Here is a 24,288-nt window from a genome sequence, read left to right on the forward strand (position 1 = left end):
ATATTTACCATCTCCAGAGGAGATGGATACAGGTCTCACAGTTAATAAGCAGTGTCAGAGTACTGATATAATGATCACTCAGAAAACAAGATATAATTTTATAACCAAAGGATTGATTGCACTGTACTAAAGGGAACAAGAGAAAGGAATAAAACAAAAACAAAAACAAAATATGGTCTTTGCTTTTAGGTTAATAGAGAAAGCAAGATGGGCAAATATGGTTTCCATAGAAACCAAGTACAAATCATTGTTACCATTACGGCAGAGAAGGGCAGGTGGTTCCAAAAGGTGGATCATTGTCACAATCGTGACAGGGAGGGGCAGAAGAATGGTTAGCTTCATTGGGAAGATCTTGCACAACCTCATTAAGAAACAAGGCAGAATTGTGGGTGATAACACAATGAATCCTTTTGCCTCTTTTTTTTTTAGGTTTTTGCAAGGCAAATGGGGTTAAGTGGCTTGCCCAAGGCCACACAGCTAGGTAATTATTAAGTGTCTGAGACCAGATTTGAAGCCAGGTCCTCCTGACTCCAGGGCCGGTGCTTTATCCACTGCCACCTAGCCACTCCCCTTTTGCCTTTTTTAAAGTAGAATGAACCATCTTCAGGAGGTGGTGGAATTCCCCTCTCTTGAGGTATTTAAGTAAGAAAAGACTGGATGACCATTTGCTTTGGACATTGGAAAGAGGATTCTTATTCAGATTCTGGTGAATCTGGAAGACCTCTTTGATCTCATCTTACTAAAATTTGCAATGTTGTGGTTCTGCTACTACACTCCTGGGGGTTCAGTGCAAAAATCTAATATTTATCCTGAGGAAGAAAAGACTCCAAAGAGGCATGATATCCTTATACAAAAAAGCATTTGAAGAGTTTTTCCCTGAAAAAGGGAATCTAAAAAATTATGTTTAATAGAATGGGGAGCAAGAAGAGTGGAACTTGTAAAGAGGCCCTTTTAAGGGTTGACATCAGAAAAAAAATTCCTAACAATAAAAAAGAAACTTCCTAACAATAACAGTTATCCAAGAATAGAATAGGCAACCTCATAAGGCAGAAGGTTTTGCCTTACTGAAACCCAGCTGAACACTTGTCTGGAATGCTGAAGAAGCAATTTTTTTTTCCCCACATATGGGTTAGACAGTTCCAATTCTGATAATCTGGTATTCTATCATTCTAGGAATTCAGACATTACCAGTTCCTTGTTAAATATGATTGCAACAGTGAGAGACAAAGCCTAGACAATTTAGAGATTTATCAGAATTTAAAATTTCTTTTATATTAGTATTATCATTTATTATGATATTCTGTCTTACTAAGGTTGGAAGGCGTGAGCACAGCTGATTGACATGGGAATTTTGACCTGTCCTATCACTGACTTACGACCGTTCATTCTTTTTCTACGCAGCTTGCCGTGGTAGTGCTAAACATGGATTGGACATTTGATCAGGTTAATCTATAGTAGCTCACAAGTCCTGAGCTCATTTGATCAGCCAGCCTTAACCTCTCCAGTAGCAGGGACTAGAAGGCATTTTGTACGAGGTAGTCGCCATGTTTGGCTACTTCAATCTTTACTAGTTCATCTGCTAGGTGAAAACATCTCTGTAAATTCTCTTCTTCACACTTTTCTAACCTTTAAGATCTAGCGTCCAGTCAGGAAAATCAATGATTTCTTCCTATGACCATCTACATCTAAGAGAATAAACCTTCAATAGCTCCAGGCTTTTTGCCTGCCACAAATGTGCTTTAGGAACAGGGATAGGCCTTATCTCCCACTATTGCAATCATATTTAATAAGGAACTGGAAGTGTCTGAATTCCTGGCATGATAGAATCCCAGATTATCATTTATTGCTTGAAGAGGGATTACTTGATCAGAAATCAAGTGAGTGTGGCAATATTTTTCCTTTTGGCTTTATCTTAACAATGAGAGTTTTACCCTGTTGTCTTATTCGTGTACTATTTGTACCACTCTTCCCCCACTCCCCAGGAGAATGCAAGATTCTTGAGAGAAGGAATTCAATTTAATCTATTTTAATAAATTTAATTTTTATTTTCATATTCCTAGAGCTTAGCATAATACCTTGCTTGAAATTGGGCCGATCGTGTACTGAGTAGTGACAGAAAGCCCTTTATATATCTGCTGAACCAAGACTGAGTGTTCATCCAAAAGGTTCAAATGGAACATTTCTCACACATTTCCCTGGAGACTTTCCAGTGAATAGTATAGTTGTAAGTCATTGCATGGAACTGTATGGGAGAGGAGCAATGGGCTCAATCTCTCACCCAGCTACCACATGCACAAGAGTGCATGATGTCCCTTGTCTTTCTTGTATTTATTCTTTCTTGGTAGAATGTGAATGGATGCACTGCATGCAATAGGAGAGCCTGGGAGATCAAAGTTACCTATTGTTCCAGTGACAACTTGAGTTCTAGAGATGGTATCAACAATAGCTTAATCTTGTGAAGAACCTGCCCTTTGATCAGGTGATTTACTTGGCAGGTCAAGTGTGGATTTACCCAAGAGTCAAGACAATGGATCCTGCCCAACTGGTCAAGAAAGTGGTGTTCCTTGGTGAAACCATGTGCAGAAGTGAACTTCATAGATTCTGAGATGGGGGAAAAGTTCTCCCAAGTTCTCCTATGAGGCACCTTTGAGCTTCAAAGTGAAGCTCATCCTCTCTGGTGACTGAATATATACAAGGGAAGAATGCATTTTTATTTGGGAAGGATTTATATTATCTGTCAAGAATCATCTTTTTGTAACTGATGTTAACTTATTAATTGGCACCAAGGAGTGTACTTCTTTATTCCCTTCCCTCCCTCCCTTCCTTCCTTCCTTTCCTCCTTCCCTTCCTTCCTCCCTCCCTCTCTTTCTTCCTTTCTCCCTTCCTCCCTCTGTCTCTCTTTCTCTTTGGTTTTTAAAGTCCTAATAACCTGGCTCCAACTTACCTTTCCAGGTTGATGGTACATCACTGCTTCTCATGCACTCTACATTTCAGTTGCAATCACTTTCTCTATTTTCCTCTTCTTCAGCATTCTCTCTCTTAATCTTGTGATTGATTGTTGTATTTCATAATTGAGGATCATGATATCAAATGAATGATGGATGACATGCACATTAGGATGATTATAGTGAGGGGAATGAATGTTCTGCTAAGACGTTCTCACTGCCTTTTCCAGAACCCTTATCACTTATTTCATGATTGGATGCTATGGGAGTCCTTGGTCTTATGGATATATTCCCTCCCATATCAGGGAGCTACCATGGTGCTCCAGCAAAGCCAGACAGTATATATTTTCTGGTGACAAAACCTCTCTCTAGATGGCCCAATTGTAAGTATACCCCATATTCCTCCTGGAACTCCTCCTGGAAGCTGCCCAGAGAGTTATGGGAATAATGCCTTTGGATCACTAGTCAGCATCATTTATGGTTGCAACCATTACAGTATCTGATCATCTTTGAACCTTTAAATTTCTTGACTAATGAAAACATTTTTTAGCATATGTTTTTACTCCAGTCCTTGCATGGGTTTTAGTGACCCAATAGAAATTCCCAATTCTGAAAACCAACACTTTAGAACCGAAGTCCTATTCCATCATTCCTAGCCTGGGTATCTAGGTGACTCGGGTCTCCTTTGAACACTAATTTTTTCAAAATAAATGCTATGGGCTCCTTGGGACACTCAGCTAAGAGTATCAGTGGGGCTCTGAGGGGCAAGGGCTGGGACAGGCAATGACTTGCCTTGTGGCAGACTACCAGCTCTATCCCAAGATCTAACTCCAAGCATTTAATCTGCAGCCACTTAACTGAGGTAATTCTTACCCCTCTGCTTTGATACTGGGAATGCCCCTTGCATGAAACAGTCTCCCTTTTTTTTCCTTTCAAAGTTCAGCTCTATTTCCTCTTCCAAGAAGAATTTTTTTTCTTGATTCCTTCAGATATTAGTGCTTTATCTTCCAAAATCACTTCATTTTATTTATTCTTGTATTTATTTATCTACATGCCTGTTGCCTCTGCCCCTCCTCCGAAATGTAAACTCTTTGAGGGCAGAGGATTTAGTTTAAAGCAAAAATGGTCTCCTCGGCCCCTAGCACACCTGGCTCATGGTAAGTATTTAACAAATGAATTGTGTTGAAAAGATTGTTTCATGTTTGCTATGCATTTCTTCAACCAGAATAGCCCCCCAAGATTAGCACTACAGGAAAAGGCTGGCTTGCTCTTTTGATAACTTTAATGTGCTCCATTACTTCCAGACCCCAGAAATTAAGGCTCATGCTGAACTTCCTAAATTTGTTCATAGAAAATCCCTGATGGATTTAGTCATTGCTGAGCTCTTTCCAAGAGCTAGTTTATTTTCCTTGGGTAATCAATGTCTTCTTACATAACACTGGAGGCATAAAATCACTGAGCTATAAGGACTGCCAAGTGCAGGTGAGCCAACTAGAGCCACCCAGACCTCAATGAGAATGGGCTTTATAGTGTTATGCAACTTTTACTGACCCTCTATTGAGGGACATCCCTCCCTCTGTCTTGAGGTGGCCCTTTTCCTTTCTGCATTGTGATATTGAGGAGGAACCTGCAGTTTCTTCCCATTGCTACTTGTTCTGCCTTCTGGGAAATATTTCATCACATCTACCATACTTTTTGTGATATTTCCTTTTCTCTAGGGTAAACGTTCAATCATCCTCCAATCCCCAAACCCTTCATATCCCCTTCTTCCATCTGCTCTACCAGCTTATTTCCATTAGAACAGTTTATGATGAGAGTGACCTAGATCAAAGCAAAGAGCTGCTGTTTTGAAGAGCAAAGACCTGAAGTCAAATCATGTCCCTGACACTTACTATCTCTGGGATTTGGGGCAAGCCACTTTATCTCCCTGAACTGAAGTTTTCTTCTCTGTAAAATGAAGGAGATTGCATTGGACTGCTGCTGAAGTGTCCATCAAGCAATGATGTGTGGAAGAAGTGTATTGGCCTACTGTACATGAGTTCCCTCTAGCTCTCCATCTAGGACCATTTAGGTTTTTGCTTCCATTCCATTCCAAAATCCATATAAAAATTGTTTTGAAGAAATACTATGGCACCAGGGGATTGGTTCTAATAGTACTGCTGCCTTCTATTCCTGAGGTTCATGTGTTTTATTCCCCATGAGTAATAACTTTAACAGGATAGACATAAATTCAGAGAACAAGGGGAATTACTGTATAGGGGAAACCCTAGCACTCCCAGGTAAATTACAATCTCCAAATCTGCATCTGAACCCTCAAGTTTATCCATTGTCTAAACTAGGCTAAGGACCTTTGTCTTGCTTTATAACACTAGGCCTTAACAAGGTTTAGGTGTTTCTTCTCTTTTTGTTGATGTTGTTGTCAGTTGTTCTCTTTGATTGGAGCCAGTCCTGAAGGCAAGAGGGAGGGAAAGTTGACTCCATTATGTAACCACTCCAGTTTCCCCTCTATGGCACTTAATGTATAATTTTCCATGCCTCTTCAGTTCCTAATAATTTTTCTATTTAATTCAATGTAATCAAAATGTATTCATCATTGACAGCCCTCCAGCCCCTAACATTTCTTGCCTTCAAGGAGCTTATGTTTGAATAGGGAGGTGCAACAAGCAAATAATAAATCAATATAAGACAATGGAGCATTGACTCATCTGGGGATAAGGAAAGACCACAAAGTAGGAGATGACTCCTGAGCTAACTTTGAAGGAATATTAGGGATACTAAGAGGCAGAGTATGACTGAAGCAAAAATCTGGAGACAGAGCTTATTAATATTTTTTCTTTGGTTAATTCATAAAAACATACAGACACATATAAGATTAGAATCAAAGTTGCACTATTAAATTAAATGTTAATAGAAACTGGGATTTCATTGGCAAAGGAGCTCAACATGAAGAAAGACCTTTTACAGAGCAGATCGCCATCTTCTTAGTCACTTAGTGGTCTTACTTTCTAGGGTCATATAGCCAGTATGTGATAGGAATCAGTTTCTTGATTTCAATACTAGTTTTCAGCTCACTATACCATGCTGCCTCTCACTACATTTGCAGAGAGGTAGCAAAATACACTCCCTTATGGGAGAAAAATTGTGTTTGCTCATTGGGCGTAATGAATGACAGATGAACTCCTTTCTGGAAGAAGTAATTGATCTCCAGTGCATGAATGTCTCCTGTCTCCAAGTGTGTTTTAATCTGCTTATTTCATGAAGATGAGAGCATTACATGTTTTGAAACAAATTAAGTAAATTAATAATGGAATACATTCATTTATATATAATTTAATATTACATAAATAAAAAGTTAATAACAGCATAAATATTACATTAATAACAATTTAATACTTGTCATATCTTTACAATGTACACTAACATCTATGCGGAGAATGAAGAGATTTTTATGCATTCTCTTATCTAGCGACTGCATTTAGAATCATAAACTTGCTGACCTTATACCAGCCAGCAAATACCTGGTTCTGATGGATGGGCCTCTAAACATAATACTTATGCTTCAATATTTCAAGGAGCCATGATTCATTGGTGCAGGTGCTCCAACCACCCACTCAGATAACACACTCTCTCTATGCTTTCCTAGCTAGATGGTTTTTCTGAGCTGCCATGGCCAAGAATTTATCACTATCCAACGAACCTGGTCATATGCCTCTGGGAACTCAGCCAGGCTGGTCATCAGATGACATTCTGTAACCCATCAGTGGGTCCATAGTCAAAGCCTTTCTAGATTGGTAGGTTTTTTTTTTTTAATAGATCATAGGATCATCAATGTGAAGCTGAAATGGATCTCAGAGACCATCTAATCCAACTTCTTCATTTTACATAGGTGGAAACTGAAGCAAGTAAGGGTAAGTGGCTGGCCTGGAAGCTCTACTGGTACTGTGTTCACAACCCTTGGTCACTTCTACAACTTAATGATATATCAGACTGGTATTTTAATCCAGGTAGTGAAACAAACAAAGAAAAAATCCAACCAAGTAAATATATTATTTACATGTACAAGCTTAGACCAAGAAGGAAAATGAATTCCAGGGGCAGCAAGATGGAATGGGACAAAGGCTATAGGGGTTTGAACCATTTGAATCTTGTGCTCCAATTTTAGTTTGGCCACTAATTTGCCCATGTAACTTTGGGCAAGTCACCCCTTCTGGATCCCAGTTCTCTCAACTCACATCTGAAATAGTAATTCATGCCTTGAAAGATCCCTTAGGATAGTCATCCTCTGTTCTCAATAATATCTTTTTAAAAAAATTTCCAGATTTTGGTGACTCCTCAATCTCAATTTGATTTCTTCACTTGAAGTGGTAGACAGAGTTGAAGTTATTGTTTTGGGAACCAGAAACCAAATTCTTCTCTCATTAGGAGCTCTCCTTCCCCCAATTTATAGAGTAATAAATCAATTAACAAATATTTATTAAATACTTGTTATCTGCCAGACACTTTCTATGACGTTCTGGGGTATAAATGAATATTAAAAACAAAACATTCTCAGCACTAAAGAATCTTAATTTTTAAAGGGAATATTGGATGGTGTTTTAAATGAAATTTAAGGAATAAGTCAACTTATGTGATCTTATGATTAAAGCCTTGGTTTCTGTCCTACACATCTGATTTTTCTTTAAAAGTAGATTGCTTCCAATATGTCTACAGTGATCATATATTCAGAAGGTCACATGAGTTTAGTGAAGTTCTTAAAGAATCTACTTCCCCATTCTTTTGATGGTCTTGGTATAGGCAGCTCTTGATAATATAGCAAACGCATCCTTTCCTGTCATATTCTAGGTTTTCTTTTAACTAGTAGTATCTGTCAGTCGTGGTCTATTACTCATTAGCTCTCAGACCCTAACCATTAACCACTCCCATTCTTTCCAGAGCTAACATATTGTTTCAATTATTAAGCATAACAATTTCAGAATTAAATAGCCCTCTGATCCAACCCACACTTGGTAAAGAAATCCCTCTATCACTTATCCAATAAGTTGTCACACAATCTCTGCTTTGAAGATATCCACTGAGAGTTAATAGGATCAGAATCTAAGAAGGATTGCCTAATCGTCACCTCTAATGTGGAGATCACAGCAGGTCTTGCTTTAGTCAAAAGCAAGATAAAAGTAAGACCCTCTGTGGTCACATCTAACTCTAACATGGGTTAGAAAAAGTCAACAAGTTAGAATTTGATTGACCTGGGATGGACAAGATTCTAGCTGTTCTAAGTTTCTGGGCTCTGTTTCCGGTCAGTTTAGAGGTATAAACAATCCTCTTCATGTGAGGGGTGGGTCTCTTTCATTTTTTGGAAAGATTTTATTTATTTTGAGTTTTATAATTTTCTTCCTAATCTTGCTTCCCTCCCCCCACAGAAGGCAGTCTGTTAGTTTATAATGTTTCCATGGTATACATTGATCTAAGTTGAATATGATAAGAGAGATATCATATCCTTAAGGAAGAAAAATAGTAAGAAATAGCAAAATTACATAATAAAATAATGTTTTTTTTTTAAATTAAAGGTAATAGTCTTTGGTCTTTGTTCAAACTCCACAGTTCTTTCTCTGGATACAGATAGTATTCTCCATTGCAGATAGCCCAAAATTGTCCCTGATTGTTGCACTGATGGAACGGGCAAGTCCATCAAGGTTGATCATCACCCCCATGTTGCCGTTAGGGTGTACAGTGTTCTTCTGGTTCTACTCATCTAGCTCAGCATCAATTCATGCAAATCCTTCCAGGCTTCCCTGAATTCTCATCCCTCCTGGTTTCTAATAGAACAATAGTGTTCCATGACATACATATACCACAGTTTGTTAAGACATTCCCCAATTGAAGGACGGTTCTCTCAATTTCCACTTCTTTGCCACCACAAACGGCTACTATGAATATTTTTGTACAAGTGATGTTTTTGCCCTTTTTCATCATCCCTTCAGGATATAGACTCAATGGTGGTATTGCTGGATCAAAGGGTATGCACATTTTTGTTGTCCTTTGGGCATAATTCCAAATTGCTTTCCAGAAAGGCTAGATGAGTTCACAGCTCCATCAACAATGTACCAGTGTCCCAGATTTCCCAATCCCTTCCATTGATCATTGTCCTTTTTGGTCATATTGGTCAGTCTAAGAGGTGTGAGGTGGTACCTCAGAGATGCTTTAATTTGCATTTCTCTAATAAGTAGTGATTTAGAGCAATTTTTCATATGACTATGGATCACTTTGATTTCCTCATCTGTAAATTGCCTTTGCATATCCTTTGACCATTTGTCGATTTGGGGAATGGCTTGTTTTTTTGAAGATTTGACTCAGTTCTCTGTATATTTTAGAAATGAGTCCTTTGTTAGAAATACTAGTTACAAAAATTGTTTCCCAATTTACTACATCTTTTTTGATCAGTGGTTTTGTCTGTGTGTGCAAAAGTTTTTTAATTTAATGTAATCAAAATTATCTAGTTTGTTTTTAATGATGTTCTCCATCTCTTCCTTGGTCATAAACTGCTTCCCTTTCCATAGATCTGACAGGTAAACTAGTCCTTGATCTCCTGCTTTGCTTATAATATTGTTTTTATGTCTAAATCCCATATCCATTTGGATCTTATCTTGGTAGAAAATATGAGGTATTGGTCTAATCCAAGTTTGTGCCAAACTAACTTCCAATTTTCCCAATTTTCTCTCTGCCATTTCCTTCCTTCCTTCCTTCCTTCCTTCCTTCCTTCCTTCCTTCCTTCCTTCCTTCCTTCCTTCCTTTCATTTTGCAAGGCAATAGGGTTAAGTGGCTTGCCCAAGGCCACACAGCTAGGTAATTATTAAGTGTCTGAGGCCAGATTTGCACTCAGGTACTCCTGACTCCAAGGTCAGTGCTCTATCCACTGCGCCACCTAGCCGCCCCTGTCTGCCATTTTCTATGGAGGAGACTCACAACAAAAATTAAATGTCCCAATACCCTTGTGGCATATCTTTGCTAAGTCAGGATTAAGAAAATCTCTTTTCATAAATTGTTCACTGACTTATCAGTATATCATTCCACTGAACTTCTATCAGTCTAGATTTAACAAAAGAAAATCCTCAAATTATAGCTATACAAACAGTTTAATTAGTTTAGTAAAAGCATTGTAAAATCACAATGCATTCCAATCACTTACCCAGCTATAACATTCCCAGGCAAATCCTGTTTCTCAGGTTGGAATCCATTTCCCTATTTTTTCAGTCTTGCAAACTGAAAAAAGAGAAACTTGGAAATTCATTTTTTAAAAAAAATCCCCATGTGAGTAGAGATTATAAATTATCAGAGCAGCTAACTCTCAAACAACTCTTTGTTTAAAGCTTCTTCCCACTCTTGTTATATGGGAAATATATAGTGGTTATCACAAATTGTGCATCCCAAACTGCTTTCCTCTCTGCTGGTCCATGACTCTCAGTCATGTTCTCTTGAGGTCATCTGCCTTGGCTGCCTACTCCAGGGACTCATTCAGATGGGCATGTGTCTATCAGCTTTTGGAGGAAGAGATCCCATTAGAAATGAAGGGAGATGCTCCTATTCTCATTCTCTCTCTCTCTCACCTTTAAAATTTCCTTACCCCAATTTTCTGGACTGAACTTGACTCACCCCAGTCCCCTGAGAGTTTTGATTTGCTAATGGAACAAAATGAAATATTTATATGCCATTTAATAGTTAACAAAAGGGAAGTACTGGAACAGTTAGAGAGCACAATGGATAGAACCCTGGCCATGGAGTCAGTATAACCTGGGTTCACATTCAGCTGCAGTGTGATCCTGGGTAAGTAACTTAACTCCAATTACCTTACCCCCCCCCAAAAAAAAGAAAAGAAAAGAAAATGATTTACTTAGTCATTGCAAGAAGATTATTAAAAGAGCAGGCACTGAGAACTACTTGGTTTGATTCAGCTGAACAAAGCTCCCATATTGATCCATCAGACAATCTCATCAAATCCTTGGCATCCTCTTGGGTCTACTTTGTACCAATGAAAACAAGAACCATAAATAGTCTGAACCCTTAATATCTGAGCCACCCAAATCTCAAGGAATGTCTCAAAAACTTTTTTTTAGTTTTTTTTTTTGCAAGGGGTTAAGTGGCTTGCCCAAGGCACACAGCTAGGTAATTATTAAGTGTCTGAGGTCAGATTTGAACTCAGGTACTCCTGTCTCCAGGGCCAGTGCTCTATCCACTGCGCCACCTAGCTGCCCCTCAAAAACTTTAAAAAGAAAAATTAGTCTAACCTTCATGGGAGAGAGGGGTTAGGGAATTGCTCCTGCCTCAACTATCACTTCTATCTAAGAAATCACTGTCCAGACTAATGGAAGTCTGCCTAGTAGAACAGAAGTTTCTTGAGGATGGAAACAAAAATCTCACTTTTGTTTCTATAACCATGTCTAGTAACACACACCACACACAGTAGGTGCTTAAAAAAGTCTACAAGTTGATTAATTTTCCTCAGAACCTTCTGGGGAAACACTGATCCTTTAAAGAAACATAGAAAATTCAGGGAACATATTCTGACAAAGGTTAATCCTTAAAAAAATGCTTTATTTTCTTGAAGTTAGTTCTGACTTGGAAAATCCAGGATGGATGGTCACTATAAACATGAGCCCCGACATTCCCTCTGATCCTCTAAGGATTAACCTACAGTGATAACTGGGCCTTGTGAACCATCATTAGGAGACCACAAGCCTGGTTCCTTTTTATTGGATGGGTCTGCTGCATATATCAGAGAAGCCAGAGTCCAAGCTCGCCAAGCTCATGCATTTTTACTGCTGTTCGAGACTCCATTAAAAGCCCGTTCAATCAGCATTCTGCCAGTGATCGAGGCCAGTCTCTCACCAATTTATGGAGATCATAAAAGGCTTGTATGAAATACTTTCGCCTCAGCAGTGGCTGGTGGAGTGTCTCCTTTAGATGCCAATATGGTATTAAAGACCTGCTCTTGGGTTTTCCTGTCTCTCTGGGGTCCGGCTTCTAAGCTGGATGCCTGGGAATCCTGCAGGCTAAGCCCAGGCTCACCAGTCATATAGCCACACTATCAGTCTGGGCTCCAAGTTTATCTCCATCCAGTCAGGACTTAGGACAGGGGCTGGCCCACATTAAATTCTTTGTAAATGTTGTGCTCTGCAGGTCTGCAGTGTTTTACGTGTATGTACTAAATTCAGTTTCACTTTACTGAACCAATATTTATGAAGTGCTTACTATGTAAGGACCCTGTTCTGGGCTCTGGAAAGACAACACATAGAGTTCAACAAACATTTATGAAACATTTATTCTATGCTAGGCAGTCTGGCATAGTGGATAGAGAGCGGCTCCAAAACTAGAAAGATCTGAACTCAGATTCCACAGGGATTCATCCATTCATCCATCCATCCATCCCTCCATCCCTCCCTTCCCTCTTCCCTCTCTCCCTCCCTCTGTTTCTCCCTCTCTCCATACTTCCCTCCCATCCTTTCTACCTCCCCTCCCTCCTCTCCCCTTCCTCTCCTTCCTTCCCCTTCTTTTCCCTCCCCTTCTCTTTTTCCTTTTCTTCAATCCTTTCTTTTGTATCTCTAATATTTAGAAGGATATCTGACTGACACTAGACGCAATACTTATTGATAATTGAGCATCCTGACTGTGTGATATTGGGCAACTCAAGCAACTTTTCAGTGCTCAAGGCAATTTACTAAGAAGGTGCCAATTTCTATTGATAGAGGGAATTTCATTACCTTTAAGCTCCTTATGCTAGTGAAATCACAGATGTGGCTCCTATTTCTGTTTTCATATTTAAGGCGCTTTGCTAAACATCAATGATACAGAATATACAATGTAGTCATGCCTACCCTCAAGGAACTTACACTCCAGTGTGATAACACATAGAATGGCATTTTCCCTGGCTGAACTTCAAACACATCTCTCCTTCCCAATATCTAAACAACTTGCCATGGGCCAAAATCAATTGTGTGTCTCTGTGGCATTCTAACTCAGAGAGAAATCACAGTTTCTAAATTGTCTAACCAGGTCATAGAGCAAGATAAAGGCTGAACAAAAATGAAAAGAAAAGAAAAAACCATCAACCACCGACAACTAAACGGACCAACTTATTGGGGGGGGGGAGTGTTTGTTAATTGTTGCCTCATACCTATTTTCAGCTATGCAGTATACATTCCATCAGAGAAAAAGGAGAGATGACCAGTGAATAGGAAATGAGGCATAGGATGCTGTGCAAATGGTGGCTCTCTGAAACCTGTCACCTCATGCCCATTCCTCATCACCCTCTTGAACTTTAACAATGAAATGGCAGCTAACCCAAGACCTGCTGCTCTATTCTTGAGCTTGTTGATGCTCTGTTTGGCAAAATGAATATTGCAAACCATAGATAACCTGTTGTAATGTTTTCAGATCTCTCCTGGTTTTTTCCCTACAGGCTTTACCAGACTGTTGATGGGGACCCCAAAAGGAAGAGAATGTGATTTAAATGAACCCTAGTTCCAAATGATCTTTTTTTGACTCTCCACCCCTCAACAAATCCCCTATAAAGCCTTCTCTTCTAACCAGACTAATCTCTTCATTCCCTCCCCCAAACAGACAAATGGACAATGACTCTTTTCCTCTCCCTAGAATACTCCCTTGGTTTGTGCTCTGCCTATTTCTAGTCTACTCAGCTTTCAAGTTTTACCTCTTCTAAGCTTCCCTTTCCACCCTGGTTCCATTCTCTCCTTTCAAAGTTCTACACCAGTTTTTGTATATGTGCAACAGGGGATAGACCAAGTATAGTTCTTAAGAGCCTGCACAGTAGGGATTCTGGAGCATGGTCAATAGTGCCACTCCACCAACCATGTCTTAAAGAAATGGAATTTTGATTGATTGCTGCACCCTAACCAGAGTGAATTCAAAAAGCCAAAGCTAGCTATCACTAACTGACTGTGTTCAAGTAATAAGGATGATGATGATAATTTACATGATGCTTCCTATGTTTCAGTTACTGTGCTAAGTACTTTGCAATTACTGTGTCATTTGGTTCTCATAACAACCTGGGAGGTATTACCTGTATTTTATAGAGGAAAATGAAGCAGACTTAAGTGACTTGCTCAGGTTTACATAGCTAATCTATATCTGAGGCCAGATTTAAACTCAGATTTTCCTGACTTCAGATCCAGTGTTTTATCTTTTATACCAACTACCTCCTGGTAAGGTGGAAAGAACTGCTGTAAGCCCTCATCTTAGAGAGAAGCTCCCAACTTTTATAATTATCATTATTATCATCATTATCATCTTACTATTTTTAGATTATTAACCCACTAGATCCACTACCACGTGGCCCAGGAGTATATGGCCCTGCTGCTGGTTCTGTTGTTTTTGTGTCTATTTCTTCTACTGTAAGTGAAGGAGTATATCAAGAAATCTATGATCTTGGGAACTTCACAAAGTGCCCCAAATAGGGGAGCTGGAATCCAGGCTGGAATTTGGCCAAAACCATTAGATGTAACATTTTTGACCCATTTTAGATAAAAGGAAGTCCAGAGGGACTTGGGATGTAATGAAATCACAGATGTAGTTCCTACTTCTATTTCCCTATTCAACGTTCTTTGCTAAACATCTGGGATGCAAAGTATGCAATGAAGTCATGCCTACCGTTAAGAAGCTTACACTCTAGCGTGTGTTAAGGATGATTAAGATTAAGGATTAAGATGTAAATATGGTGCATGTGAATATTATAGAAACCTTCCAATGGATTTCGAGATCCTTTAGGGCATAGTATCTGGCATTCAATGAACATTTGTTGATGGATTGATTTGATATGTTACCAGGTTGGAGAAGAAGGATGATTGGAAGAGACCAACGGGGAAGGATTGGCACAGGGAGAGCATAGGTTCATAGATTTGGAACAGGAAGGGAACCTGATGGTCATTTAATCCAACCCATTCACTTTGTAGATGAAGTGAGTTCCCAGAGTGGGGTACTTGTCCAAGGCCACAAAAATAGTCGGTGGAAGAATTAGGATCTGAACTCAGATGATCTAATTTCAAACCCAGCATCTTTTCTATAAGATTCACAATGTCTGAAAATGGAAGGAAGCCCTATCTCCAAGTATTTGGAGTTGGGGATGGAGGAAATCCGAGATCCTTTAACCAATATCGGGGAGGAAACTTCTACCTTTCCTTATCTAAGTAACCCTTGTATGATTTGAATTACTGAGGCTATACCCCTTTACTACCACAGAAGTGGGTTGAAAAATGAAAAATTTAGCCAAGCATTTGGTTATTAGGTCAGCATTCTACAAAACATATAACACGAGAAGGATAACAATAATAATGGACATTTTTGTGTGATGTGAGTGTCCCAATTATTACCTTTTAAACAGTTCTGTGAAGCAGATTCTCATCCCCAGTTTATAGAGAAGAGTATGAAGACTCAGAGAGATTAAGGTCAATGGTCACAGGTTATTATATGTCAAAAATGAGGTTTCAATGAAGCTGTGCTGCCTTGACACTCTATGGACTGTCATGCTTTCTAAACAAAAATGATTTCCTCTATTGCATGGATGCTCCACAGAGACCTCATAGAAGGTCATGGACAAGAATTGTAGACAATGAGAAAGTCTGTGTGACCTGTAGTCATTTGGAGGGAAGATGAAAGGCAGAGTGATTGAATGCCAATATCCAAATTGACTATCTTCCACTTCTGTCCTCACCATCTTCTACATAGCCTTCCATTGAATCCACAGGATGGACTGTTTAATTAAGGCACAGCCTAAATTATATGATTTTTATCTTGGACTCAATTGGCCATTCTGATGAGAGAATAAATTCAACTCCCTTGATTGGTAATAACATTAAAAACAGTCCAGGAGCAAAATCAGAGGGAAATTTTCATTATATAACATCTTGAATCTTAAATGTTATATTTTAGCCATATGCCTGCCTGATCTCATTATAAAAATTGGTGATATAAACTACATGATTGATTTTTTCTCATGAAAAGGCTCAAGTAATATAATCTGTGCATAAAGATATTTGAAATATTATCATTTTGTCACTGAGTTAGTTGTACATGAATTCATTGGGAAACCCAAAGATAAAGATACATTTTTCTCCATCAAGAAGGCTAGGAGAAACATGAGAAAATTTCCCAGCGCTGAACAAATCTTCATTTTGAATGAGAAACTTTTAAGTCAGTAAATAAAATATTTCCCAAATCTAATAAAGACGATAAAGGTAACTGGCAGAAATACTGAACTGGTCAGCCCCTCATCAATAAATATATTGCCATCTTAAATATCCTGGCATATCTAGTTTAGTTGATTCACAACCATTCACAACAGACAAGGATTCCTGACCACAGAAGATTAACCACCAGGAGCAATATGTCACTGTCTTGTTAACCGTTCAGGAGGCAGAATGAACCATGGTTAACTGGCCTTGGCCATTTTTTTTTCTTGTGCTTACTTACAGGATGGGTTAATGAGAACATTCTCTTAGGAAAATAACCCCTTTGCTTGCTAATCACCTTCTACAGTGTTAATAGACTTGGACTCCAGGAAGAGAATACCTGGAAATGATCTTTCCTTTAATGTGGAGAAAGCTTTGTTGGGAAATGGGCTTTTGGAACTGATATTCCCATGAATTCCAAATGCATAACTAGCCCCAAATTTAATATAGTTGAAATGATGGGTTTTACTGGTGCTAGAGATCTCAGCATTAGATATCTATTTGTCCTCTTCTCAATGTTGATTTCTCCTGGGTTGCCTGCTTTGTCTTTTTGCTACCCAGGCTCCTGAAGGAAACATAAGGCATTCATTGGCATATTTAGTTCTTCCTGACTATGCTGTGGGTGCTTTAGTATCCTAAGTACTAAAAAGTTCTAATTAAAGGACTATGGTATTTGGAGCCAGAAGGGACCTTAGAGAGCATCTATGGGCAAGTGTGTATTTATGAGGGTGAAATTACTAGTGAGAGGCAGCATAATGACTGGAGAATAGAAGCTTGACATCAGGAAGTTCATTTTCCCTGCCTGTGATCCACACTGACTGTGTGACCTTGGATAAATCATTTACCTTAATAAGTTCTCTTGTTCTCTAGGACAAGGGATCTTACAAGTTTTATTGCTTTAAATGTGGAAAAGGCATTCTTAACTTGAAGGTGGGCAGGGTTTGACCCCCTCCTATAGTAGTTTGCAGACCTTTGAGTTAGGCAAATCTCTAGGATTATAAATTACAAAGAAGGTACTGACTGTGTAGAGAGAATTACATGAGAATTATCCAGTCCTATTCTAGTTATTAGAAAGAATAAATTTATTGTTCTGAATAGGGGCTATTCTCCTAGCCCACATCCCTAAAATAAAATCCCTTTGAAAAGAAAATGTAGACTGAAGATATATATGAAAAAATAATTTCCCCTCATTATATAAATATTTCTCTGATCTGGTGAATGTTTCCTCCATTAGTGCAGGTTGCAGCCCATTTAAATCTCCTGAGCTGAGAGAACCTGGTCTTTCCAAGAATTTCCCAGAGTGGGTATATACATTCAATGTACTTGGAGTGTCCTAAGATGGGAGCTTCTCTTGTCCATCCGTTATCCTATGAATTGTCATGCTTCCTATACAAAAAGAGTTCCTCTGAGGCATGGAGTAGATGTTCTACAAAGACCTCATAGAAAACCATAGAGAAGAATAACAATGAGAAAGTCTGTGTGACCCGTGGTCACTGGAGGGAAGATGAAAGGCAGAGTGATTGAATGTCAAATAACCAAATTGACTATCTTTCACACTATGACCACCTCTGTCCTCACCATCTTCCACATATCCTCCCATTGAATCCACAGGCTTACTGCTCTGTGCTATTTCCTACAATGCATTAAGCTCCATGGATACAAAGAAAGGCATAAACATTCATGTCCCCAAAGAACCTAGATTCTAATGTATGAGACGACCTGTAGGCAACTATTCACATGTAAGATGTAGGTAATTTTAGAGGCAAGACACTGGGATGAAGGAAAGGAAGGGAAGAATGGGAAAATCTCTTGAACAATATAAAATTTGAGGTGTCTTAAGACAGGGAAGCAGAGGAAGTGAGAAAGGACAGCTTTCCAAGAATGGAGGACATCTGGTAAAAAAGCACAGTCAGAAGATGGTGTGTTTGAATGGGGGAAAGTAAGAAGGGTCAGTATGACTAAGCCTTATGTCAGCAAAAGCTGTTGTGGATTCATCTGGCAGTAATGTTGGTACATGAACTTTGAGACATGACTTAGTAGGACCTCAGTTATGTAGAAAATGAGCTAAATTATGAGCCTGATATTCCCTCACCCCCCCAAGTTCAAGGTAGTGTAGATGGGAGCATGCCCCCATGTGATGAGCAAATCGTTGGTCATTTGTTCATGCTATGTCTTTGAAATAACTTTTTTCTTTAAAGTTAATCAATGTTAAATGGTCAAATGGAAATGGGATTCTAGTTAAAGACCCTTAACAGATGAGAATAACATAACTGGTTGCATCTCAAGCCAATGACAGAGAGCTTACCTTACCCCCTTCCCTCTACCTCCAAGCACCCCAGGTACCTGAGAAGTCTAAGGGGGATAGAGGAGACCTGGCCTTGAGACAGGGAGTCCTGATTGTATGCATTCCATTTATCTGCCTATACAAATGTTTACCCAGTAAAATGTAAGCTCCACGAGGCCATTTTATTATTGTATCACCAGTTCCTAGTTATAATGTACCAAGAGAGGTCAAGAGACTTTCCCTAGAGCACATGACTAGGCAGTGTCTGAGGCAGGATTTAAATCTAAGTCTTTCTGATACCAAGCCCAGAATTCTTTGCACTGTTTTCCTCTCATTGGTTAAATGATGTCTTCTTGGGCCGTCTCTCTGGAGCTTTCAATATTCATCATCTTTGTTGAGGCCAACATAAGTCTAATTTAAAGAGTAAGAGAGTGAGTAGTGACTTTGCACAGCTCTACTTCACTTAAATCCAATTCATGTACAAATCAGGATATCACCCATGATATCATTGGGCCTCTTTGAAAAGCAGTAACAGGATCTATAATGCCAGAATCCATTTCCCATTATCAATTCCTTTTACTTATTCAAAGTTGCCCTGAGATTTAATCTTTCATTACTCCATAACCAACTCATGGAAAATAACACGCTACATCTTACCTAAAAAGATTTAGTCTTAACAGATCAAAGTCCCCTGATGGGGTAATGGAAGACACCCAACTAGACCACTTAGTCAGTAGAAATTCATTAGTACCATGTTCAAAGCCCCTGCAAGGTTATTGGTCTGGAAATCTCAAAGGAAATAAACAGTTAAATGGGGGGGGGGGTGCTGAGAAGCTATGCCTTAGGGATAGCTAAGACTTTGGGATGCCAATTTTTCAACTCAAGGATAGCTAAGGGAACTCCTGACCTTTGAGGCAAAAGGTATTTTGGTGTCTGGTGTCTAGTGGTAGGAAAGGCAAACTCTAAGTGGCTTCCTTGGCTGGGGGGTGGGCAGCCCCGTATAAATAGTATGAGCCAGGCGCCTTGTGGTATTTCACACTATTTACGATTTAGACATTGCCCAGGGATGATTTAGCCTTTCCTGGTCTGATGTTTCTTGTGCTATGTTCTTTCTAAATAACAAGGAAAGGGAGGAAGAAATAAAATAAGGGCACAGTCAGACAATAAATTACAGAACGCCAAAGAGGAATGCAAGTGTCCTTTAACATCTCACAGCTATCCTGTGTACCTCACTTGTGGATCCAAGGCCCTGAGGCCCGCTGGGTAATGGCTGATGGGAAGAGGAATGGATTTTCCTAGGTTAGGATCAGAAAATGAATTAATGACTAGAAGAGAAGTTATTAAGCACTTACAATGTGGAAAACACTGTGTTTGAGAAGCAAGCATGACATATTGGATAGAGCATTGACTATATTGAATATGTTCACAGACCTGGAGTCAGATCTGAGTTCAAATCTGAACTTAGACACTTACTAATGATATGACTCAGGGCAAGTCATTTCACCCCATTTGCCTCAGTTGCCTCATCTGTAAAAATGAGCTGGAGAAGGAAATGGTGGACCACTCCATTCTTCACCAAATGAGGTCATGGAGAGTTAGACAAGACTGAAAAATGATTGAACACCAATAAAAAATTTGATTTGGAGTCAGAAGGACATACCCCAGTTATTTACCAGCTGTATTATCCTGGGTGAATCACTTATTCTCTTTGTGCTTCAGTTCCTTCTTCCACATGGGGGAGGGTTGGGTCAATGTTGGACTGTACGGCCTCCAAGGTCTCATTTAGCTCCAACTCCATGAACCCAATTAGCACCTGATTCATTCCCTGCTCTGAGATATAACCCAGACAAAGATGAAATACTTACTGTAGTGCAAAAGCACATAGGATGTGATGAACAGGAAAAGAATGGAAGGGGAAAATGAGGCAGACGGAGGATTTCAGGTGTGTGTGTGTGTAGGGTGGGGGAGGGACATCTGTCTTCCCTTTGGTTCAATTCTTTTGTTGGATAAGATGTCCGGGACACGTATTAAACCTGGGAGCTGTGCTGAGCTGTTGGGAGAGCCTGCTGAGGAGCAATTCCTCACCCCACCAGAGTCACTGAGCTATTGCAGGTGACAAACAGAGAAGGAACCTGCCTTGTCAGGACTGGTAGTGACCATGACTTGGTACTTGCACTTCTAATTGGATCACTGGGACTTCTATTTTTTCCTTCATTGACTCAGAAAACATTCCTTGAATTTTGTGAGCTGTGTGATTGACAATGAGAAGTCAGTTGAACTACTCTAATAGGGACTAAAAAGTCATTTCCACAAAATTTTCTGGGTTGGGGCAATGAGCCAACAGGAAGAAAATATCATTCTGAATGTAATCCTTTTGTCCTAGCCTTCCATGACGCAAAGAGCTTGGGAACTCTTACCCACTAAATAGAGACAGAGAGATACATAGAGAGTGAGATAGAGAGAAGAGAAGAGAAGAGAAGAGAAGAGAAGAGAAGAGAAGAGAAGAGAAGAGAAGAGAAGAGAAGAGAAGAGAAGAAGAGAAGAGAAGAGAAGAGAAGAGAAGAGAAGAGGGGAGGGGGAGGGGAGGGGAGGGGAGGGGAGGGGAGGGGAGGGGGAGGGGAGGGGAGGGGAGGGGAGGGGAGAAAGGGAGGTGAGAGGAGGAGAGGGGTGAGGGATTCTCTCCAGCATTCCAATATGCATTCATTCCTTTAAGGGAAGTTGGAAAGAGTTCTGCCTATATAGTTAGAGAACCTGGGTTCAGATTCTGCCTCAAAGCTTGTCGCCTAATAGAAGATGGGAAAGTCATTTAATCTTTGAGTTTTAATTTCCTGATCTGCAAGAGGAAAAAAAGTTGAATTAGAAGGCTCTGGACCTCCCTCTGGACCAACTTTATAGCTCCAATTCTTTAAATAATCCCTTAAAATGTTTGTTTTATTCCATAAGTATGTATTAATGAAATAAAAAATAAAAGGGAAAAAAGAATTTTAAAAAATAACCCTTCCCTATACCAAGATAAGATCCAAATGGATACAGGATTTAGACATAAAAAAACAATATTATAAGCAAACTAGAAGATCAAGGACTTGTTTACCTGTCAGATCTATGGAAAGGGAAGCAGTTTATGACTAAGGAAGAGATGGAGAACATCATTAAAAACAAACTAGATAATTTTGATTACGGTAAATTAAAAAGCTTTTGCACAGACAAAATCACTATAACCAAGATCAAAAGAAATGTAGTAAACTGGGAAACAATCTTTACAACTAGTATTTCTGACAAAGGACTTATTTCTAAAATATACAGAAAACTGAGTCAAATTTAAGAAAAAGTCATTCCCCAATTGACAAATGTTCAAAGGATATGCAAAGGCAATTTACAGATGAGGAGATCAAAGTGATCCATAGTCATATGAAAAATTGCTCTAAATCATTACATATTAGAGAAATGCAAATTAAAGCTTCTCTGAGGTACCATCTCACATCTCTCAGATTGGCCAGTATGACCAGGAAGGATAATGATCACTTTTGGAAGGGATGTGGGAAATCTGGGATACTATTACACTGCTGGTGGAGTTGTGAACTCATCCAACCTTTCTGGAGAGCAGTCTGGAACTATGCCCAAAGGGCAACAAAAATGTGTATACACTTTGATCCAGCAATACCACTACTGGGCCTATACCCTGAAGAGATGATGAAAAAGGGTAAAAATATCATTTGTACAAAAAATATTCATAGCAGCCCTGTTTGTGGTGGCAAAGAATTACAAATCAAGTAAAGGTCCTTCAGTTGGGGAATGGCAAACTGTGGTATATGTATGTCATGGAACACTATTGTTCTATTAGAAACCAGGAGGGATGGGAATTCAGGGAAGCCTGGAAGGATTTGCATGAACTGATGCTGAGTGAGATGAGCAGAACCAGAAAAACACTGTACACCCTAACAGCAACAGGGGGGTGATGATCAACCTTGATGTACTCATTCCATCAGTGCAATAATCAGGAACAATTTGGGGCTGTCTGCGATGGAGAATACCATCTGTATCCAGAGAAAGAACTGTGGAGTTTGAACAAAGATCAAGGACTATTCCCTTTAATTTAGGAAAAAAAAACTGATATCTTATTGTCTGATCTTGCTATCTCTTTTACTTTATGTTTCTTTCTTAAGGATATGATTTCTCTCTCATCACATTCAGTTTGGATCAATGTATACCATGAAAACAATGTAAAAACTGGTAAATTGCCTTCTGTGGCAGGGGGTGGGGGGAGGGAAGTAAAATTAGGGGAAAAATTGTAAAACTCAAAATAAATAAAATCTTAAAAAAAAAACCCTTGATTACCTACATAGCTTATGGAATCCCAGAATGTCAGAACTTTGGAAGAGATTCAGAGAGGTTAGCTCAAAATTGAACTCAGTCTCCTCTATGTCAACTCCTAAGGATTCCAACCTCACCTTTTTTGCAGATGACTCACAGTTTTGTATATTCAGCCCTGGTCTCATCTCCAGACTGGCATCACTAACCACCTATCAGATATTTCCAGTTCAACATCCCATAGACATCTCAAATTCAACATGTCTAAATCAGAGCTCGTTGTTTTTCCTCCCCAAACCTATCCATCTTCCTAACCTTTCTATTTCTTCAAGCGCATCACCAACCTTCCAGGATTGTGAGTTTACAATTTCAGTCATCTTCTCCTTGCTTTCCCTCAACCCCTTGTTTCTAATGTATTGCCAGATCTTGTCCATTGTGCCACTACTACATTTCATGCGTCTGTTCACTTCTTTTTACCCACATGGGCCATTTTCCGAATTCAGACCTTCATTGTTTCTTTCCTGGATTATTTCAGTATTCTCCTAAATCGGTTCTGTGCCTCAAGTCTCTTCCTTCTCCTAGCCATATTCCACAGTTGCTCAAGAGCTAAGCTGCTGAATAAACTCCAGTGGCCTCTCAATCACTCCTAAGATCAAACACAAATTCTCCTCTTTGGTTCTCCTCTTTGGTACTTTGGGCATTCCAAGCACAGGAATGGGACATTGCTGTGAGCGAAGAATAGAGGAACAGATGAAAAAAGGACATGAGGAGAAAAATCATTTCCTATCACCTAAAAAATGATCAAGTCTTTTCTGTCCTATAAATCTATCAACAGATTGTGTATGACCTTGGGGAAATGGGTGGGGAATATAGAATTATAAGACATAGTCCTAGTCCATAAGGAATTTATAATGCAGTAAGAAAGGCTAGATTAATGCATATAAAATGATGAAAAAAATCCAAGGCAGGCTATTAAGTTCTACCTTATTTAGTCCAGATGGTAAGTATTAGAAGTTTAGATGAAGGGCTGGAGTTGCTGGAGAGAGGAGTAGAAAAATATGAATACAATTAGGGCTGGTAAAAGAAAAGGATGAGGACATTCCAGGTGCAGTGAGTTAGAGAAGGATGAGTGGTGTGTCTATCAAGTTTGCAGATGGCAGAAAGCTGGGAAGGATGGCAAATAATGAAAGATGAGGATTCAAAAGATGATCACAGGACAGGATTCAAAAGGGTAGGACGCCAGCAAGATGAAATTGAATCAGGAGAAAGTCTTACACTGGGATTAAAAAAACTTAGCTCCTCATATGCAATATAGGAACAGCTCGTTGGCTGTTTATTTGCAAGAGATCTGGGGGCTTTAGTGAACTGCAAACTTAATTTGAGTCAACATCATGACAAAACAGCTAAGAAATCCAAGACAAGCTTAGACTACATTAAGAGTGCTTTAGAGTTAAGGATGAAGGAGGTCACAGTACTTAAGATATTCTGTTTTGGTCAGCTACATCTGAAGTTTTGT

The sequence above is a fragment of the Macrotis lagotis genome, chromosome 8, assembly GCF_037893015.1.
Source record: "Macrotis lagotis isolate mMagLag1 chromosome 8, bilby.v1.9.chrom.fasta, whole genome shotgun sequence".
NCBI lineage: Eukaryota > Metazoa > Chordata > Mammalia > Peramelemorphia > Peramelidae > Macrotis > Macrotis lagotis.